Raw genomic sequence first — 23510 nt, 5'->3', positions numbered from 1 at the left:
CCCTAGAACCATTCAGGTTGCATCAGGAGTTGCATCACACTGGTTGCCAACTTGCGTCGCAGCTGCAACCTCGCATGCTGAGGAAGTTTCCAAGAAGATCGAGGGGGATAGGAATGCCGATCGGTCTCCCATCCTGAGCAACGATTTTCTTTTCTTGCGCGACGCGCGGACGATATTACTCGCATCTGTCGTGCGTGCGCCGCGATCCTCGCGAGCAACCGGTGATTTTAATTATTGCTCGATCGCTGAGTCATACTGCATTCCGTAACCAGCTTTCCGCCGCATAATCGTGATTTCGTTCAGCCCTGCGCCCTCACAATTCGCGAACTCTATATGTACACCGGCGCGCCATTCAGGAGAACCCTCTAACCCGGCTCTAACTCACAATGAGCCCTCGTTGTTCGCGAAATTGCTCACAGCCGAGTTTCTCGCGCGATAGGGGATTACGGTTGCAATTTAGCCCCGTGAAAGGAACGAAGTCGGCCAGTTTTTGGTTCTCCGAGGCGGCACACTAACGCGAAGAATCTAGCTCATCTTGCTGCTCAAATGGCCTATCTTTGTCCGCAGATCCCTGTTCTTAAATAGGAGACGATCGATCATAACCTAAAATTACCGGTGATTCACTAACAACATTAAGTTGCAACGTAATTCGTAAAAAATATGCTTTTGACCCTCTACCTTCAGGGCTGTTTTCACCCCTTCAATGTGGACGATGGCCGACATAACATGGTTTTTCTTTTCACTCAACATTAGGTTGATGTGATAACTTGCGATTACACATTAGCAGTGTAGGTACAGCAGAATGTAACGCGTTAAGCATTCAAATTACATGTCTTGATACGTTTCCTCTGTCTGTGGCCTTGAGTAACCTCGAGTAATTATAGTCACTGAAGTCCCAACGAAAGTAGCTATCATCGTGGCTGTTTTAAAAAACACGATGGCTCCATTTTAAGAAATTAAGGTGACTCTAATCTCTGAAAACAATGTCAAACAATAATGTCTATGGTATTGTGCGAGCCCCGTCAAACCAATTAACTTTGTCCTGCAGACATTTAATGTATCTTTGAAAAGAACAAAGATATTTGAGATACAAACCGTTGGGTGAATTACGCTGTGTATCATAGTGTTAGTGTTTCTTCGTAAATCATAGTGTTCTGGAAAATCCACTGTATGTAAACATGTAGGACCTGACATGTAGGTTTTTGTCTGTGGTTGGGAGGTGTTTCTTTCCCGGAAGGTGGATACAGGCATGATGATCGAGAAGGTGTAATTTCGGTCGGAGCGATTAGCGGCAAAGACGTGTTTTTTCGCAGCGACGCGGCGCGGCGGCACGGCGAAACGAAACCACGAAATGTAGATTACCGACTATCCTGAGAATTTATTGCCGGGCATGACGTGCAGTGACGTGTCCGATGCATGTCGAGTGATTCTCAGTACCGGGCCGGGCAATCGTGAATATCCCCGGCGACGACGACGACTGTGACTTCTATCGCGCAGGGCGACAAGTAACAAGACCTTCGGCTCTAATTGTGCGAACGGCGCCTGTGCAGATAGCATCGGCAACATCATCGAGCGACCATTCTACACCGGATATTTTCAACTGTGGCCAGAATATGGGTAGCCCTTTTTACCGTTACAAGTATCTCGGGCCGTGACTCATCTGAAAACCGTAACGCCGACTAATGACGAACGCTAGCTCGCAGTTCCTATTCAACCGCTTTTTTCTTTTCCTTCCCCCCCTCCTACTGTTACCGGCCACGAGAAATAAATCTTCGAAGGAGAACGGCAGAAAAGAGTCCTCGTTTTCGCGCTCGTCTCTTTTCAGCTCGACATTTTACATGTCTCCGACATACATCAGCCCATCGACGGTTAAGGCGATGAAATCGGAAGGGAACGATCGGTGCTTGTTATCGAGTTCCACCGGCGGGCGCCTACCGGGTGTCCTCTAATTTACAGGTCGACCGTGTAATTTGAACATTACGCGCCTCCGTGACGACGGACGGGCTGAGAATTCTAACGACAACTTCTCCAATTACGGTATCGCGACGTCTGCAAATAATGGCGAGAAAACATCTCGTTTAACTTTTTCCTATGTAGCGGCCGCTACGCGACGCGACATCTCTCCGGCAGTTCGAAAACTTTGCGACATTGCTCGAAATAGAACTTTTCTTCGGCATGTGTTACTCGCGCGCGAACGCATGCGACCGAGGAAGAGAAAGGAATAGAGAGAGAGAGTATTCACGTTGTAAACCCAACGTATACATGTGAATGCAGCTTCGAGCTGAGAGTTCTATGTCTAATATGAAATTTTAATGTTCCAAAGATAGGGTTAAGTTGGATCTTTCATGACGTTTTGTACCCGACCGTTGCGGTCGGTTCCCGGGACAAAGAGACGCAGGAATTATTCCTATTAACATGATTTGCCTGCTTGAGCTTCAGCCGAATTTAATTAAATGGATCGCTAATGCGTCCGGGGAAAAAGCTTTGAGCAAAGACGAGGCCAAATATTGAACGGTTTTTGAAAATGTCGGGGAGTGGCTTCAAGTGTTTCCAAACAGAACGCTCGCGTCCATGGAAATAATATTATTTTCAAAATTTCAACGAGACTTCCATTATAGACATTGTTTTCCACTCGATTTTTGTTTCGCGGTTTTCCGTGTGCGTCGAATGTACCGCGCTGCTTTGATGCAGCAACTAATTCGCACCGAATTGAAACTCCATTTCGAATTAACCGTTCGCCCGGGCGATAAATCGCGGTTAGTGCATACGATATTTTAAATGTTAGTAGACCTTACCGCATTTGGGCCTGTTACAGTAGTACGATGTTTGAAATATCAGTGGACCGTACTATATTTGGACTTATTATGGTAACGCAATTACGAGCTGCAGTTGAATTTTAATGAACGCGAATTTAATATTACTTCTTGCCCATAAAAATATGATTAAAACGGTCAGCTTCTACGTAATAAGAGTATTTACTGCGCCCTCATTAAGATACAGACATAAATTTAAATGTAGCATGCTTATTCTGTTTCTTCACATTATCCTTTCATTATAAATATCGTGTTCCAGCTTTTTAATCTATAGTATATTCACGCACACTCTGAACCCTATTCTCAACTTGACTTCGTTTTTCACATCATTTTATTCTCTCCCCCCATTTTTATCATTTTTGAGGTGTCTATTTTTATTTACAGTGGATTCGCAAAGTATTCGAACACTGAATTCCCGATCCTCAAAAAATTAATTTTACAATTTGCACTGTTATCCGCAACTCAATTATAAATGTTTCGAAATCGAATTGTCGCGTCGTTCGAGAAACGAGAAATATTTTCAGCATTATTGGTACATAATAATTAACTGTAAATTCACCGTTCGATCCAATTGAGCTAGGTACTTTGCAAAAAGATGGTAACGTCGTTGATATAAATTAACTAGGAATCCCAAATTGGATTCAACTACAAACCGGTTCAAATTAACCTATTTTCCCTTACTCGATCGTCTCTTAGGAGACCTCGTGGGTTTCGCGCGTGCCAAACTTAATTATTTTTAACTTTCCATCGTAAATTACCATATACAGGGTGTCTCAGCTGAAGGAGGCCACCTAAAAATGGTAATTTAACCATTTCACATTAATTTTAAAGCAACATACACCTCAGACAAAACGAAATACAGTGACTCCTCTGTATATGTCGCCAAGGCTTGGATGATAAACGTCGCGGAATTCTCCCCACTACCGCGGGGCATACCACGTGAGGGGCCACGAAGCTCGAGAGGCCACGGACGCCGAGAATGTGTCCTGGACGATACACGACGCTGGCAAGACCCGTGTTGTTGACATATATCGAGAATTCACTGCATCGTGTTCTAATCTGAAAGCCTGGAATTGAATTGTAAGACAATGGGCTAAAACAATGGCGATAAACGGGAACGAGAAAGAAAGACGGGGACGCGGAGATTGCGGCTGAAAGCGATAGAATTTCGATAGTCGTATTACCGGGCCCTTTTTCTATAAGTACAGCGATGTCGTACAAGTTTAGGGCTGAGCGAGGAGTGTGCAACTAATGAGATGCTCGCAGGCATGTTGCCCTAGTCGCACTGACACATTAACGTTTTCCTATCCCGGCGACGAGGAACATTAACTTTTCCGGAGGTTCCGAAGCAGTGCACGCTCGTCGGTGAAACCTCGCTTGCGGCACATTCGACGACAGAAGACAGACATGACGGAGACAATGCGTTGCGCATTCAGGGAGGGGCTGCGCAACCACTGTCGGCGAATTTTCGAAAGTTAAATTCTCGGTTTTATGCCTGTACGCAGGTGCGCCCAACGATTTCGAACAATTACTGCCGTGCACTTTTAACGTTGCATTAATAACACTGTCGGGTTTGAAAAACCGGTTTATGCACTTGGATTTTGTAAAACTCCGATGCTCGCGTGAAACGAATTAATATGTGAAAATTTCACAATTATTCCGTGACAACCGTTCACGCTCCAACCACTCACGCATTCTGTTATGGTATTCCACGTGGCCGAAAACAAATGAATGAAAAACAGCAAATCAAAATTTATATTTTCGTATTTCCATATACAGGGTGAGTCACCTAACGTTTGCACCTCAAATATCTTTGTTGTTTCTAAAGATACGTAAAATATGGTAAAGACAAAGTTGAATGGTACAATGGGGCTGACATGATGCAAAAAAAATGTTGTTTTTATGTCATTTTTTTTTAGAGATATCAAGGTCACCTTTTAAAATGGAATCACCCCTTTTTAAACGCCTACAATGATAGTCCCTTTCATTAAGAATTCAGTGACTTTATTATTCCAAGGTCATTCAAGGTCAAGGACAGAAAAAACGTATAAGATTTAGAATGAAAGCAGAATACGTTTATCACGGTTGAGACTTGTAGTAAATAGTAAACATACTATGGTCGTAGTTAAAGTAAACATACTAAGGTCTTTTCTGTAAGGCCTTTCTGTAACGTTTTTTCTGTCCTTGACCTTGAATGACCTTGGAATAATAAAGTCACTGAATTCCTAATGAAAGGGACTATCACTGTAGGTGTTTAAAGAAGGGTGGTTCCATTTTAAAAGGTGACCTTGATATCTCTAAAAAAAAATGACATAAAAACAACATTTTTTTTGCATCGTGTCAGCCCCAATGTACCATTCAACTTTGTCTTTACCATATTTTACGTATCTTTAGAAACAACAAAGATATTTGAGGTGCAAACGTTAGGTGACTCACCCTGTATGTTAGAGAAAATTGAAAAATTATTTGCATTTTCGTTACTGTAGTTCTCCTTTTGATTTCTTTCTTACTGCGTATGTTTGGTTATGTTTTTGTAGCTCCTATTAAACGAACTGAATATTCTTTAGGTTGTATTTTGTCGGTTTTTGTTCAAATACTGAAGTTCGAAAATCGGTTTTTTTTCAAGAGTTGGTTTCCGTGTAAAGCCCGATAATAACGTGACGCAGGCTGTTTCCTGCAGTCCGAACATATCAATTTGCTCGGGTCGAAATCCTCCGATCGTGAAATTCGAATTCCAGCAATGCGAAATGCGCAATCCGTACGGGGAATATTCGCGCTTTCAAAAATTCGATACGCGCTGATTTTTGCGACGGTACAATTTGTTTACCACTGTCGACGGGGAATTTTGTCCGTGCGAACCGTGGCTGGTCGTGTACCGTCGGTTCGATCGCGTGAACATTTGATCGCGAGAAACGGCCTCGTAATAACGAGACGGCAGATTTAAGGCCGGCTGCTTTGAACGTCTTTTCGGGCCGGGGACGTCCAATTATCTTTCGTGCCACAATAATTGGACCGTCCTCGCCGACGCGACGATTCTCTTGCCGCACCGCTCCAACCGGAAGAATCGGAGAACAGAATTAGCTGGGAACGTTGAATATCGGGGCGACTGATATTTCGGAATGGGTAGTGAAACAAGTAAATGCTTCCAAGTATTTGGGGGACCCATAAGTAATCAATTATTTTCAAATCTAAAATTGATCCTCGGAAGGTACGGACGTCGCCATTTTATTACAGGGTTGTAAAAAAAATTGTACTTTTGAACACAGGCTGCTTTACCGAAAACTGTAAAATACACTGTATGGCTAACCCTAATATTAACACTAGGTTTACGGAGCACTAAAAATGACTATTTTACATTTCCTTGTAAAAATAACATGAATATATCTATCAAAATCTGTATCCATTTTTTTAATGATATACACCTAGAGAAATCAATTTGTTAAATAATTCCTCGTGGGCGTTACGGCGAGCGTTATGTTTGTTTTATTTTATTTTATTTTTATATATTGTTATTGTACATTTTTATGTCCGTTTTTATTATTTTATTATACTTATTATATTGAAAAGTGACAGTAGCTCTCTCTCTCTCTCTCTCTCTCTCTCTCTCTCTCTCTCTCTCTCTCTCTCTCTCTGTGTGTGTATTTAGTGGTCTGCGATTTTGCGAGTTGAAGGAGATGTGATGTAATGGGATTGTAACCCTGAGGGGAACAATAAATGAATACAAATAATTCCTCATGTTTGCAATCTCAATATTCGTGAATTAAAAATATTAGAATCCGTCATTTTGACGGGTCCCGTAAATCTAGTGTTAAGTACACGTAAAAGTAGACTACTAGATTAAGTATTACTGCTAGTAAAGTACCAGTAGTCTACTTCTAGTAAAGTACTATATTTCTTACAATCTTTTATTTACACCAGATAGTAAATATTGGAAAATCTGAAATAAATACCCCAGGTATTCTGAATCAGAAGAAAAAAAGAATTTTTTCTATAACCTGAGCATTTCGTCGTGTCCTGCGCGACATAGAGAATCGATTTTCACCTGGCACGAATTAATGCGAATGCACTAATGATATGGAACGTCGCTTCAGTAGAATCGCTGAAGTTTATGTGAAGAAAATATTATTATTAATTATAATATTATTGTTGATAGAATAATATTATTATCATTTGATTGTATTTGCACGGACCAAATATTTGCTTCGAAAATCAGTGGTGAAAAGGTTTTCCTCGGTTGCACACGTACAACGCGCAAACGTGCGATGCTTTCTGTGTGGGCGAGGATGGCGCGCGGATGTAACGATTGCAGTTTATTTTTAGGGCACGGCGCAACGGAAAATTTTAATGAATTTAATAAACCGCGGCGCGGCGGCTAATTTCGAATTTATCTGCGGTGTTCAATGTTTGCGCGGGCTGAATTTCTTCCACCGTTTCGTATACGCGGCGGGAGCTAAACGCGCAACGCAATTGAGTTAATAACGTTATAAACGGTCTCTCGAATGTTTGTTTCTCGTTTTCCAGAAATTCCCCGAGTGAAAATTGCCCCCGGTCGGATACCGGTCACAAAGGACACGAAGACGACCGGCGTGGTTGAGAGGAGCTCGGAAAGGAAGCGCCTGTGCACACAGCCGTGGAAACATTCTGCTATGCACGCGGTCCGAATTCGTTCACGCAGTTTCACGCTCGATATCGCATGGCCGTAGCCGGTCGTTGATAATAGCAAGCAATTATCCGTGCGCTAAAGGAAGGACCCCGTACGTGAATTATCCTCGCACGCGAAAGCTGTTTCACAGTTTGGATTTCGTTGGCGGTGGGTACACGGTTTCCGGTGTCTTTCATTATCTCTTTGTCCCTGTACACCGCTATCAACAACATTGTTGGCGGGGCGTGCGTACGTGTACGCGCTCGCGCGCGCGCGATACACAGGAATCGTCTACGGTGTGTTACAACACAATAACCGCGAAACCGATATCAATAATATCTCATCTAGGCGCGGGAGAAATGTAAATTTGATTACAGCCGCGAACGCGAACGCGAACGCCTGGCTCTCTCAGGGATCAGCGAAATGCATACCGGGTAATGGTAAACCGCCGATGATTTTTCTTCTTTTTTTCTTCCTCCCCTTAGCCACCGGCGTGTTGATTATAAAGTGTGCCTCGTTGGTTATAAATGGGTCGGATCGCGCGGCCGGACCGCTGCGTTACGTTTCGCCGATTGATTTCGACAATTTCGGTGTTTCGCCGGTTGCCAATTATCGTTACCCGATCCCGAAAGTTTGACTTTCGCGCGCCCGCCCGGTCCGGCTAACGCGGAAAGAGGATATTACCGTTTGAAACGGGCGTAAATGGCGTGGCCGGGACCAATCCGCCGTTTACAGGAGGCAAACTAATTTCAATGAAATTTTACATCCGGCTCGGGCATTTGAATTTTAATTACTTAATATGCCGTGAACGCGTGTGTGGTAAATTTAACGGGGGGAGGTCGAAACACGTGAGCTAGCGCGCGCGCGCCCGCCCGCCCGCCCTTGTGTTCGTGCTGGTGTTCGAGCTCGCCCACCTTTAGCAATCTTGCCTGCCGTTATTAACGGTGGATGTCTCTGAAAATGGACTCACGAATCGCACGGGTTTTGAAACGGTCTCGAGGAGGGATTTAAACGTGCCCGGAGTAAATGAAATCGCGCTGGATGGAGTTAAACGATATTACGTCTGATATACACCGAATATAATGGAGAACTGCAGACATTACGGATCCAACAATGTTCTCTTAATTTCCAGGCGAGCTTAATCGTTCGTAGTTACGCATTTAAGGGGCGAGCCAACGCCCACACGCACACGCGCACGCAGACGCCGCGCCTCACCGCGCGAGCATGATTTAGGAAGCATTACACAGTCACGTGAAACAGTCGCGAACGGAAACGGTTCTTGGTTTCATCGATCATTCCCAAGACACTTAGTAATTAAAAGCGCCAAGTGCCCGTGCCCACTTTTATGCGCGGCGTATTCCAGTTTCCCACCGGTGGCACCTCGGGGCCAAATAATTTTTCACGGTCTCTAATTTATTTCGACTTCTTTCCAGGTTTTAGCAATCGCGCGGCACCAACGGAAGAAATTGATTGAGAGTAAACTTTTCTCGTATATCATCGCGCTTGTACTTGTCTCCCGCAGGTTCCGTCATCCCGGTTCCATGAATTAAACCCGCCGTCTCGTTCCCTCTCGCTCCGCAAAGAAACGCTTCCGTGCTCGCCGTCTTTTTGTGTTCGCGAAGCTACAAATTTCTGTGATTAGTAACGGGTGGATTGGACTCGCAAAAACCCGCGGCCTCGTTTCCGCGTACGGGCACGCCGCGATAACTCTACGGAAACCAGGAATACCGCCATGTCCCCCATCGTTTACTCCGTTACACCGATCGTGAAAACGCTGATCGACCGACTAGCTTGCTTACCGAACTACAGTGATTTCTCTATATAGGTCGCCAAGCCCTCGATGATAAACGTCGCGGAATTATCCCCACTACCGCGAGGTATACTCCCGCCTAACAGGGGCCACAAGAAAGTGTGCAATACCTTCTGTATAGTATCTGCTGGACAATGTACAGTGTGTCCCACGAGCTATGTTCACTCGAATATCTTGGTTATTTCAAACAATACGAGAAAATGTTATTTACAGAAATTGTAGGTTTCAAGAAACTACATAATATGGTGTAAATGTCCTAAAGTGTATTTGTCCTAAAACTTACCGTTGTTGAGATATTTGACTGTTTTCAATCTACTATTTCATTATGGAACATATTTAAGAATATGCTCAGAAATGTAAACATTGGTAGACTTTCGACGTCTCTCAGTGTCAGTCAATGTCTCAGTTAGTGAACATAAGATATGAAATTTTCATTCGAAGAACAATTAGAGATGCTTCGAATTTATGGAGAAAGTAAGAGAAACGCAATTGTGGCTCGAAATTTGTACGGTGAAAGATATCCAAACCGCATGTGTCCTTCGCACAAGATTTTTAAAAGATTGTGTAAAAAATTAAAAGAAACTGGAATGGATTTGCAAGAATATCATTCATTATGCAGTTTCTTAAACCCTACAACTTCTATAAGTACCATTTTCTCGCATTGTTTGAAGTAACCAAGACGTTCAAGTGGACAGTGCTCGTGGGGCACACTGTATGTCGGCCAGTCCCGTGTTGCTGACATACATCGAGAATTCACTGTAACTCGGATTACACCGCCTGCTTCCACATCAGCGTTGGGCCTGTAAATATATTATTTATTATGTACTTTCTTAAACCCTACGACTTCTGTAAGTACCATTTTCTCGCATTGTTTGAAGTAACCAAGACGTTCAAGTGGACAGAGCTAGTGGGGCACATTGCGTGTCGCTGACCAGTCCCGTGTTGCTGACATATATCGAGAATTCACTGTAACTCCGATTACATCGCCTACTTCCACGTCAGCGTTGGACCTATAAATATATTATTTCTTAAACCCTACAACTTCTGTAAGTACTATTTTCTCGCATTGTTGGATGTAACCAAGACGTTCAAGTGGACGGAGCTAGTGGGGCACACTGTATGTCGGCTAGTCCCGTGTTGCTGACATACATCGAGAATTCACTGTAACTCGGATTACACCGCCTACTTCCACGTCAGCGTTGGACCTATAAATATATTATTTCTTAAACCCTACAACTTCTGTAAGTACTATTTTCTCGTATTGTTTGAAATAACCAAAATGTTCAAGTGGACGGAGCTAGTGGGGCACACTGTATGTCGGCTAGTCCCGTGTTGCTGACATACATCGAGAATTCACTGTAACTCGGATTACACCGCCTGCTTCCACGTCAGCGTTGGGCCTGTAAATATATTATTTATTATGTACTTTCTTAAACCCTACGACTTCTGTAAGTACCATTTTCTCGCATTGTTTGAAGTAACCAAGACGTTCAAGTGGACAGAGCTAGTGGGGCACATTGCATGTCGCTGGCCAGTCCCGTGTTGCTGACATACATCGAGAATTCACTGTAACTCGGATTACACCGCCTGCTTCCACGTCAGCGTTGGGCCTGTAAATATATTATTTATTATGTACTTTCTTAAACCCTACAACTCCTGTAAGTACTACTTTCTCGCATTGTTTGAAGTAACCAAGATGTTCAAGTGGACAGAGCTCGTGGGGCACACTGTACGTCGGCCAGTCCCGTGTTGCTGACATATATCGAGAATTCACTGTAACTCGGATTACACCGGCTGCTTCCACGTCAGCGTTGGACCCGTAAATACCTGGAACGTTGTATGAACGTCAGTCTCGTTTCAAGCGCGAGTCCCGTGATCGCCCGTGGCGTTCCGGGCCTCCAACACAGAGCGTAGCAGCTCGTAAGGCTGTTAGAGCCTTCCTCTTTCAAGGGGACCGAGGCTTTTCTGCGTCGAGTCTCTTTAGATTTTAAGATCCATCCGCCGGAAAGTTTCGTCTTCTTGCTGTCTTCTTAAGAGGCGCCGTAATCGTGAATAAATTAACAACGGACATACTTTAGCGGATACCGTCGCGCCGCGCCGCCGCCGCCGCCGCTCCGACAAGAGACACTACGGGGGTAACTCCGGTGCTTGTCTAATCTATGCAAATGAACGGCGAATATATTCGGCGCATTAATATCTCCGGGTTTCGGAGTCTCTCGTCAACTTTCATATCTACTCTCGTTAAGCGGCTCGCGAAATTAAACGATTGCCCGGGCATTCCCGCCTCGAAACATTTCGACTCGATCATCGGTTTAACGGCGGGCCATCAAGCTTATCGTTAGACGCGGAATAACGGATAAAGGACAACGGAGACACGGGGCGTTTTGTTCCATCTCCGACGGAGGTGTTCCCGCGATAAACGTTTCGTCTGGATCGGCGGCGCGGCGGTTCAACGGTTGGCTGCCGAGCTGGTTGTCGGTCGGCGGATAACAGTTAGATAAAATATTTCGAGCGACGTTTATTAAATTCTATTAAAGGCGCAGTCGAACGATCACGTGGGACGAACGCAGATAGACCTCTCGCGTGTAATAAGCTCGGCAGCCAGCTTGATCGGCGGACACGCGAGAGATAAGGCTTGTCACAGGTTGCGCCCCTGAGCTGGTCGGAGCAGATCCATCGGTGATTCCGGCGTCACGAAGCCGTCCATAATGATATTCGAGCGTCCTTCGGGTTCGGAGCGGATTGGCCGCATTCCTCCTTGTCGAATCCCTCCCTCTCCTTGACATCTCCTCTCGTCGGCATTTCGTCTATTCGCTATAGTTTTTTAATGCACCGGGCCCCGCGTAATAGCGCAATTTCTGTAATAGCCGGATCGCTCGGCCGTCTTCGTGGTCGCTCGGCCGGTCTCGGCCACGCGAGCAACACGCGATCGCCGACCCGGCTGGACCAGTCCGAGAGATCTTCCAGGTAGGTCTGGTGGGGCGAACAACCGGCCCGGTGCCCGGTCTCCTCCGTGCGTGTGATACCACGCTTACGCGCGAGCGAGCGCGCGCGGGCGCGCCTCAACGTGTACGTGTACGCGTCCGCTACTTTTTTACCGGAGAGCTGCCGGAGAAACCGGAGAACGAGGGCCGAAGATGAGGGCCAGGATGGTAGCGAGCAGGACGGAGAGCCGTTCTCGAAGATGCCGGGAGGTTTGACCCCGCTAAGAATCTCGCATCTGCTCTGTCCTCCTCTTTGTTCATCCGCCGGCTGCTTGCTTCCTCTCCTTCTCCCTGTACATCTCTCTTTCCCCTCTGTCTCGCTCCGCCATAATCTGCTTTGATCTCCGCCTCCTCCTCCTCCTCCTCATCCTCCTGCTGTTCGTGCGCTGTCCCTTCCGTCCCGCTCCTTTCTCAACCTGGCGCTGTTCAGGGACTAATTTACCGACTCCGAGTCGGTTCTACCTGCCAGCTTCGCAACGTCCACGGATACGGGAACAACGTGGTGCTTGCACGCTGATGTGTCGGGATTCGGGCTAGGAGGGGGGAAGCTTGGATTTATGTCCCGGGGAATTTCTAAGGTCGAAGGTGGGAGCTCATGCTTTCGGGTTGGACGGCGTTTTCAATGCGAAAACGTGTATCTTTTCACCGTTGATCGTCGCGGCCCTTTCGGTCGAGTTTTCCACACTGGGGCGGGAGATGCCGAAAACTAACCGGAATCGAATGAAATAGGCCTCTTGATACCTTGTTAGACCTCGTGTGTTCACGCGAGCTGTACCGGCTGCCGGCCCGGTCAAAGAAAGTGTCTGGCCTCGTCTGTTCGTCTTCGCCCAGTTCCACGCCGGTATCGCAAACGAGCGTGAAAAAGGGAAAGTCGGAGAAAAGAGTTGAACGAGGAGGTCGAGACCGAGCGTGCTATTCAGAGGGTCGCGCGCGCGCGTCTCTAGCCTCTGAACTAAATAAGCGCCGGCGAAACGATGGTCGGGAGCTTCTCTTTAATTCATTAAAACTTTACGCATGACGTTTTAGATATTTATCTCGGCAACCCCTTTTATCCGGCGTAACTTCGCGTACTTTCAGTCTGCCCCAGAGGCCCGAGCACACTTTTATCCATTGCACCCGCAGTTTCTCTTCCCTTTCTTCGTTCTTTCGTTCTTCCTTTTATCCCGCCTCCGTTCTACGTCTTCTACCTTCGGCCTTTTTTCCCCTTCTTCTTCTTCTTCTTCTTCTTCTTGCTACACGTTTTACTCTTATTCCCGGCCTCTTCCTTCCTCGGTTATTTTCACCGTTAGTTCCCCGGGCCTCCTGCTATTCTTCTGATTATCACACGTGCTCCACCCGGGCTCTATCTCGCTTCGACACCTAGCTACTGTCCCGCTGATAATACGACGAACCGCTTGACGTCCACTGTTTCGCAACAACAGAGCGTACGCAACCGGACTCCTCGGGCGTGTAACAATACCGTCGACGCGCCTGTCGCGTTCGAGGTTGGTCGTCGGTCCGTCCGGGAAAAAATGAAGGACAAGAATTTCCACCGCCGAGGCCACGAGCGAAACAAGAAAACCCGGCGCGATCTGAACGACTCTCGGAAAATGTTCACCGGAGGCACAAGAAGCGAGCATTCTTGTCGCAGGTGGCGCGCGACCGACCGTTTCCGGTCCCCGTATCCCGAAATTCGCGGACGCACGCGGAAAACGCAAACCCGCAAGAGCCCGACCTTCTTTCTTTCCCGCTGGCAAGTCTATTTTCAATAGCCCGAACCGGCGCAAGCGGGCCCGTGTTCAATCGTTCGATTTGAATTGAAATCGCCAGCTGATATTGTTGCCAGCGAAAACGAATTTGTCGCGGTGCCTTTTTTCCGGCGTCTGCTCCCTCCTGCCGCGACCGGCTGGCTCCGTTTGGCCCTCGAACGGCAAAGCCGCATCGATATTTACAGTTCTCTCGCGGAGAAGGACCAACCGAAACCACTTCTGGGGCGTACTCGCGACCGACAATCCGTTTGTCGACTTTTGCGAGAAACCTTGCGGGAAAATGCAAGGGGAATTCGTTTTGTGACGACGCGTATCGTTGCGTCGTCGACGGATCTGACGTCTAGTACGCGCGATCTCTACGAGAACGCTACGATTTCTCAGGAAATATTAATGCATTTGCTGGTTGGACACCTAAAACTTCACGTACGTACGCTCAATATGTAAGTGATCAGTTAAAAGTCAGGTATGCTGCAATTATTTATGACTTGTTGCGTTTTGGTGTAATCATTCGTAGACTTGACTTCTCTTCTTGTACAGGGTGAGTCACCCAACGTTTGCACCTCAAATATCTTTGTTGTTTTTAAGGGTACGTCAAATGTTTTAAGGGCCGAGAGTCTGTAGATTCGCGATAAGGTAGAGCGACCAGGTTACCGACAAAAATAGGCGAACAATGATTTTACATGAAAAGCCTGTTAACACTAGGTTCACGGAGCACTAGAAATGACTATTTTAAAACTAATAATTTAAAGTAGGAATTCAGTGACTATTACTAGTGAAGGTCATTCAAGGTCATTCAAGATCACAGACAGAGGAATTAACAGAAAATTCTTTGTTCATATGATTCTGTAAGTCATGAATGTTGCAGTAAATAATAATATACAGTACACACGCACACTACAAACTGCACTAGAAATATATTAACACTAAACCTACCACGGTCAAAATGTCCGGTTTTATATTTTACAATTATTGATTCCACTTATTATAGTGGAATTAATTTTCTTGTCCAAGCATTTATTGTATTGAAAGCTACAGGCAATTAGAGTTGCCATTTTTATAAGGCAATATTTACCAGATACTGTTAATGCTTGGTAGGTTTAGCGTTAATTATAACCTCACAATTCTCAATCACAGATAATTATATGATAGAAAGACTCATCAGGCTCGATCTATATATCGAGAGCTGTTGAAAATTATTACTTAAAGTCTCCTTCTATTACTATTTATTTGATAACGATCACTCGCAATCGGTGGTGCTCAGTCACTTACTAGCACACTTCGACTCTTCTGTTAGTAATCATTAAAACTGCGGGTATTGTGTGGCAGGTAGTTCTTAGAAAAATGTTCGATAAATATTATTTTTTAACCGGCAAAAACACTCCTCAAAGTCAATCCTTCAGGGTCAAAAGCATATTTTTTGAAATACAGTGATTTTTCTATATATGTCGCCAAAGCCTGGATGATAAATGTCGCGGAATTATCCCCACTGCCGCGGAATATGCCTCGAAGCTCGAGAAGCCTCGGACGCAGAGGAGTGTAAACATAACACGGATATGTCTCTTGAACGATACATGACGCTGACAAGACCCATGTTATTGACATATATCGAGAATTCACTGTACCTCGGAAACTAGGACTAGGATAGTAAATCTTCTTTAACTGTCGCTTCTCGATTAGGGAATTTAGTAAGACAAGGTAATATCAAAAAAGTTAATTTGCTTAAACAATATCGTAAATATTCGAATCTTCTTCTGCAATTTTTCTCGCGAACCGTTAATCGATTTTTATCATTTAATTGTTGCTTGTCGACGTTACACCGCGACTCTTAAATTTCTTTCACTTTCGCCGGCGAGATCGTTACGGCGATTAATGGCTTGTTTTCTAATTACGTCGGCGTTCGTACGATCGCCAGATAAAGCCACGTGCTCAAAATGGCTGGCGACTGTAACGGCACAAACATGCCCTCCGCTTATTACCGATCCTTTATGCGCAGTTAACGAACGAGCGGTTAGCGATGCTTCGTAATAACGTTCTTCGATTTTAATATAAACACATAGATCTGACGGGCGGGCTTTACGACAACGGGTCTCGTTCGGCTCTTCGAACCTTTTCTCTCGCCCAATAAAGCGGACTTGCACTGTCGAATGATACTCGATTCGATGAAACCGAGCCTCTAAACGAAGGACGAACGAGTTCCTTCGCCGTAACCTGCTGTTATGCTCCTGCCGAGGGCTTAGCCGGTTTTGCAGGTTGAAATTGGCTAGCCGTCCGTATTACGGTGTCATTATGTTGCTCCTTTTGCGGCAATCCGGTTGCCGCTTCGAAATTCGAGATACGGTACACATAGAGAGGGATAGAGAAAGCTAAATAGATAGAGAGAGAGAGAGAGAGAGAGAGAGTACAGAGGTTCGCGAAAAACAGCCGATCCGAATAATAACACGTTTTCATCCTCGCTAATGTTTCATCTGCACTTCGCTATCGGTAGCCCTCTATTCAAAAACCAAAAAAAAAAAGATCAAGATCCGTCGCGAGCAGCATCGTTAAATATCTCGGACTGTTGCCCCGATCCCGTGCGGAATTCAATTTCGACTGTTCGGCAACCCAAGGGGCGTTTCATTAGCCGGCTTAATGATTGCGCCAGCATTGAATGCTCTATCATTACGTCATGTTTCTCTTGCGCACGAACTTTCCGCGGCTAAAACAGCCGGCGTTTTGTGAACCCCTGAAATGATTGAACGATGGAAGCATTGTGCACGGTGTCAGGCAAACAATATACGAGTAGAAACAAGCATAATAATTATACCCGTTGATCGGTCCACGGGCTGCGCTAATGTCGGACCTTTCATTCGAATTATGATGCGAATTCAATGACAATCGATTAAATAAAACAACCGTACGCTCGGTTACTGTGCGGATAATATGACCGGGGAACACAGGCGATACTTTTACAATACTTGTTTGGATACGTCACTCGATCCCGTGCGTTGTTAATGTTGTAACCGCGGATATTTATGGGAGAACGAACATTGTCACATAATTTTTCTTCCGTTTGCGACCACGGATCGCCTCGGAGATCGGTGTGCCGTACTCGTTTTGGCACACGCTTTTACTATACGGTGTAAAAAAAGTACATAGCAGTCGGTGTAAAGAGTTGAAGGTCACCTTCACTTCTAAAAACATAATACAGATGAACGAAATTACTGACGCCATTACGTGGCTCGCAAAAAACAGTATAACTGTTTCCTCTTGCATTTTTTACCAAGGTTTACTATTCCCATGAAAAACGCTGGTTAGTGTTAGCGCGAACAGTCTGTACACAGAGAATGGATATAAATGCTCTTCTACTAAGAAGTTGTAAGCGTGTAAAAAAACAGTTCTAACGCAGTCGTAAAATAAATCGTAGTGCACGGGGTTAATCATCTTGAAAACTCGAAAATAATATAACTACATCTCCGAATTCCTCTAATGTTTATTTGGTTTTGTATCGAGCCTATTCGTTCGCATCGTAAACGCGTCAAATGTATCCGCAGAGCCGAGTCATAACATTTTTATAGTTGCGGTCTTGATACTCAGTTTTGCCTCAATAAAATATTTTCGCTGTTCTCGCACAACTCGACGTCCAGATTAGTTCTTCTTTTCTTCTCTGTATTTGCGAAGAATTCTAGGTGAAAAATACAAGTAAATCAGCCGAAAATTGTATAACAAAATCTTTTCATGCGAAGCGCTGGTTTCCAGTAGTCTGATTGACTATGAATATCGGCCGAGTGTGTTGGCCCGTAAGCGTTTAAGAGAAGGGGATATGGCAGGTCATGAACAGACACGTTGATTGATGTCTGGTCAATAACACGCGTGCCGTACGGATTTTCAAATGCGTCGGTCAATAGTACAATAGAACTCCATTTATCTAAACTTCATGAATCGCAACAAAATTCCCGCGAACAGCCGGCTAAGCCAATTAACTCCCAATTAGCTCCTTGAGCTTCTATTATCTGGATTAGTACCGAGCATTACTCTAATTATAGGAACATCTGTTGCCGACGAAAAGAAGGATATAATGCCGTAGGCTACAACACTAAACGATGATGAAGTAATGACAGCAAATTAATAAGTATTTAAAGCAATTAATGAACAACTCCTGAATGAAAATTATTATTAAAGAATAATTAACTCAGAATTATTTAACTCCTGAATGAAAATAAATAATTCTGTTCGTGATTAATAGAACCGGCGAGAAAGCCAGTGTTTTTGCCTGACAAAGAAGAAACATTTGTGCATCGTTGAATTACATAGATATATCTCCTGGTGTACTGAATTCTCGATTTTCAACGCGAACTCCCATAAGCACTGTTTCCTTCGCCGTGCCTAAGCGTTTCTCGCAATACCCGGAGAACGTCTACGGTGAAAGACCCAATTATCTCCGTTACTGTCGCAAAGGTCTCTATTGTAACTGTCGCGAAGGCCTCTACCGTAACTGTCGCGGAGGTCTCTACCGTAACTGTGACCGCTGTTTTCGCTTTCCCTAGCAAGGAGGTCATTGTTTTTCCTCTTCCAATCAACTAGAAATTTTGCGATGATCTTGTAAAAATTAACGGAGAAACAAGTGGAGTGCTGTTTTCCTTTTTGTGTATAGTAGCAAGCAAAATTATTTTTGTATATAATATGTATAATATATATAATGTGTATAATATATAATACTTTTTGGTTTTAAGTAGAACAGTTTAGGGCGACATTAATTGAGTAGGTGAACGGGTCTTTTACCCTAGTGGAAAGATGCTTTCCGACGTGCTACGCGTCACTTGGAGCTGGTAGAACCGGCGCGAAGTACCGCTGCGCCGGTTGAGTACCTCGCGGTAAATATGAGTTGTAATAAATAGTATTCCTCCATTTTTCACGGTTTATGAATATTTAAATCTGTATCTCGGTGCATTGCTGAAGTAGAAGCACGATATCTTCCGACGTCGGCGAGTGGAATCGCGTGTACGTACGCCCGTCTAGATACCAATAGGAAAATCGATATCCGCCTCTCGCTGCTGACTCAACTTTTACTTCGTTTCCCTTCTTAGGTACATTTGTATTAGACGGACCCATAAGTAATCAATTATTTTGAAATCTAAAACAAACTTTGCAGTAAATTCAAGTTTTTATTTCTTAATTTATTATATAATCTCCATCATGATCAAGGACAGTTTGCCATCTTTCTGAACCAACGTTGACACTTGTTGACCTTCGATACATCTCCAGAAACATTACAAATTTCCTTTGTTGTTACATTAAATCCCGCATGAAAATGAAAAAGTATGCAATGCCGAATATGATCCTCGGGAGGTACGGACGCCGCCATTTTATTACTGGTCCGGCCATCTGGCATTCCCACGAAATACATTTTGACGGATGCGAACGCTCGTTAGCATATTTGTTTGATCGATGCCGATCAGATACGTTCGACGTCCTGGAGAGCGATACAAACATAACCTGAAATCGATAAAAGAAGAATTTTGTCGGTTGAAATACGACCTCTGCGCTCCTTCGCCGGCCGAGCGTGAAGAGGATCGAGACAATCGTTGCGGGATCTATGCTGACGCCGCCACGATTGTTACACATTTCAACTCCGTTGGTTCTCCGCGGTCCATGAATATTCAAACTTATAACCCCGTCGCGTTTCCGGTCGCGGCACGATAACTTCTGGTCGCGACTGCGAAAACCGGACTCGCGTGTTGTTGTGCGGCGAAACCGGTGAACGGGGTCGATAGGTCGAACTTCGACAATAATTTTCCGCTTACCGTTCATCGGCGGAGTTGCACGAACTTCGGCCCATCTTCGACCGGGGTTACGGCGGTTCGGAATTCCGGAAAATTCGAAAAATTCCGAAAGCCCATTTTCTTTCCTCGGGAACCGATAAATAAGAACAGATTTTACGGTTTCGACCTTTTTCCCGTGAAAATCCACTCGAAATTCACCTTTCTACGCTGACCAATTTCTCCTTTTCACAAGTCAAACTCACTGTTTCACAAACCAAATTTACCCTGTTGCAAACGAAACTCGCCCCCGGAACAATTGTAAATCGCTACATCGCAGAATACAAGATTTGAGATCTTAAAACGCTGCGGCAAAGAGGTTGAAGATTTACAGTCTTCAATGGAAAACCACGGGAAACACAAGCACGATATTTAATTCATCCCGTATTCCATTTCCCCGCACGCGTATATTGTAATAATTAATTTAACAGAATTTTCGAGCTTTTTAACTGCCGCGCTGCTTAACAAGTTTCGAGACAACGCGGCGGCCGTGGTGCCCGGCGCTCGCGGAATTTCATAAGTAACTACGAGGGCAATTAAGTTTGCGAATAAATACCGCCGCGACGGGCCGCGAAGTTGAATGTCTCAGCCAGACGAAATCCAGCTTCCGCGACAGCGAAACAAACACCGGCTACTTCCGGTGTACGCACAACACCCTCCACGGTAGTTTAACAAGAAAATCCCCGTATTTCCCGTGTCCCGATTCCCGTAAGAAAATTCGTCGCGACGCGACGCGACGCGACGCGACGCGACGTCCGGACGTGAAAAAAACGTTGGTGTTCTTTTCTTTTCTTTTTTTTTTTTTCATTTCGTACAGCAAAGAACGTAAAAAGAAAATTGCGACGGCCATAAAACTAAACTGTGGCGGGGGTGGAAAAGTTCGGGGCGACAATTTCGGTCGGGCTGCTTCCGTCCGAAAGTTGGCCGCAGCTCGGGACACCTTCTTAACCGGCAAACATAAAATTATCAAGTGCGTTAGCCGCGGCGTAATAACCATCGAGAGAGAGAAAGGGGGGTAGGGGGGAGGGCGACGCGACGCGCGGGAAATCCAAAAAGAAAGGGGGACAGCCGGTGGGCAAAGGCCGAGTAGCATGATATTAATTTACAACCGCTAACGAAATAGAAAAAGTTTTCAAATTATAATTATGTGGGAGAAAAACATTGAAATTTATTATGCTCCGCGGAGACGCGGGCTTTGTTAACGAGGATGGCCGGTGAATTTCATGAAGGCGAGGTAATTGGACCTGCGTGGACACGCTTCTTCCGCGTTGTGTTCCTCTGTCTCTCTCTCTCTCTCCCTCTCTCTCCCTCTGTGCTCACCCCCGGCGACTTTCTTTTTCCGGACTTCGTTCGCGAGTACCTTGCGCTTTAATGAAATGCAACGCCACGTGCATACGGATCTCCGGCAGATCAGTCCACTCCGGGCGGGTTCGTTTACCAGGGACGGAAGTCTTGGTAATCCGTGCGAATTCCGCGCAGCAAATGTGCCAACCACAAAGAATTAATTTCGCTTCCTTCCGCTCGCCTCCCCCCCTCCTTCTCCTTCATATCCCAATTCTCTCATTCTCTCTCGCGCGCGCGGGCGCCCCTCTCTCCCCTCCCCCGCCCCTCTCTTTTTGTCTTTCCCTCTCTGGCCAGTCTCTTTGTCTCTCGCCCCTCGCCTGCTGATTCGCGGTCCCTCGGACTACGTGGAATATCGCCGAAATAGTCGGGCTCGAATTGAATCTAGGTAAATGTACGTACGCTGATTATGTAAATCTTAATGCAAATTTTCACCACGAATTTACTGTAGTTACGAAAGCAATCCACGTATCAGTCGGACGAGAGGAAATTTTGCTTCACGGTTTCGTGCCGTCATGGCGGCGTCGCCGCGGATCAGAATTTCTACGAATTTTAGTGCCAGCTTCGGATATTGTATTACAAGAGGAATCGGTGGAACGCGGACCGGCGAGCGTGTCCGACAGGGCGATTATAAATTGGAACAACTTGTCACGAATTTATTATAAGGTAATTGTTTCCGGGGGCGACGCAATTTCGATAACAATAAGGTACCCTGACCCTCTTACGGACCGTGTTCAAACACGATTGTTTTATAATCAGAATTGTTCGCTGGAACGTAACTAATATCTCCATTAGATATTCATTCTCTCGGTGCAAGTCCGATTTCAGGCGTAAAGCGAATTCTCATAAGGAGCTGAAAATTACAATTTTTAGAGATTCGGGACGGTCGACACAGTTTTGAGAAAAATTATTCATTAACGGGAGAACGTAAATTTATGTAAACGTTTTTTCTTCCCTTGCTAATTTTGATATTGTATATTGACATCTAAAATTTTTTAAATGTTGCTACTATTTTAAATTTTATCTATTCAATTTTGCTATAAATGCATAAAGATCCGCAGTCTACTTATAACAAATGAGTGCACTGCACAAATAGATTAACTCCACTTTTTGAAAAATCATACATTTAAGTGTCAAAGCACTTGGTATAATCATAACTTTTTATATTTATAATAACTTTCCTGAATAATAAAGATTAACACCATTAAACGACAAAATTTTTTTGGCCATTGAATAATAAATAATTTATTACAGAGGCCATTTTGATTAAGTCCGTACTCTAATGTAAATCGTTGCTATAATGCAACTCAAATGCACTAGCAAGCGCTGAATAGTTAGAAAGGTCCAAACCCCACCTCATTCAATTCAAATATGACTATAATGAAGATTCAGAATTTAATGCCATTAATATAACGAAATCTATAGCAGGTAGACCACAAAGTTTGGAAAACGTAGATCAGTCTTTATTATATCCTAAAAGTAGAACTGTGACAAGGGAAAAAAGGAGAGACATGATGGACCTGCTAAAATTCATTCCTCCTGTTAAACATGATTACTATAAAAACTTGACAAAAAGTCGAAATGACGAGTCCTCACATACAGCTGATAAAGAAGACATTATGTATATTGCTGATGAATTAATCACAAATAATATATTATAACAGAACTGTTAATATTCATTTTTATGGAAAATCTGTAATAAAAATATATAATAATTAACTTTTTCTGTAATAAAAAACATAAAAATTTAAACACTGAATTTAACTTTCTTACTTTTTTCATTTGCCAAATCAATTAACTCCACCAGTCACATAAAAATTGTAACATTACTGACGATTATGTTTTGGCTATTCTTTCTTATTAAGTATATATACCATTAGATGAAAGCTACATCTGTATTTATGCATTCTACAATATTTATTTGAATTTATATTATAAAGGGAATTTTAAAAAACAATGTACATTATTTCATCGCATTTCTCAACTTTTTGTTTTATGGAGTTAATCGATTTGTGCAATGAACGGCTCAAATATCTCTTATGTTAGATCCGCATAAAAAATGGTGACTTCATTGTACATTTTTAAACCCGTCATCGATCCTGAAAGTACTGTAATGCGCTTATCCCCTGAATTTCTAACAATTTATATCTACTTATAACAAATATAAATTTCCTTTTTCTTCGAGGAAATTATTACAGGCGAAGAAGTTTTAATCACTGTCGCAGAAAAAAAAATTGTACGGCAAGGGATTAATAGCTTATCGCACATATTTATTTGCACTCGTGAATAACAAGAGCAAGGAACGGTACGACAATAAGAACGTGGTCGCGAGTTTCTCTTAAATCAATTCTGTCTTCGGTTAATGAATAAAATGGTT

General features: G+C 44.1%; 1 long non-coding RNA gene across 1 annotated transcript in view; it reads left to right on the top strand.

Moving 5' to 3' along the window:
- The first annotated feature begins 1456 nt into the window (after nt 1-1456).
- LOC143352926 (uncharacterized) overlaps nt 1457-23510 on the top strand; it is an 83385-nt gene continuing 61331 nt past the window's right edge. Inside the window, exons 1-2 of the long non-coding RNA XR_013082020.1 lie at nt 1457-2061; nt 7335-7623. This is a non-coding gene — a long non-coding RNA (uncharacterized LOC143352926). The remainder of the gene's footprint in view (nt 2062-7334; nt 7624-23510) is intronic.

Source organism: Halictus rubicundus, chromosome 3 (assembly GCF_050948215.1).
Source record: "Halictus rubicundus isolate RS-2024b chromosome 3, iyHalRubi1_principal, whole genome shotgun sequence".
Classification (NCBI taxonomy): Eukaryota; Metazoa; Arthropoda; class Insecta; order Hymenoptera; family Halictidae; genus Halictus; species Halictus rubicundus.
Note: the sequence above shows the minus strand (reverse complement) of the source record. Positions and strands in the feature narration are given on the sequence as shown.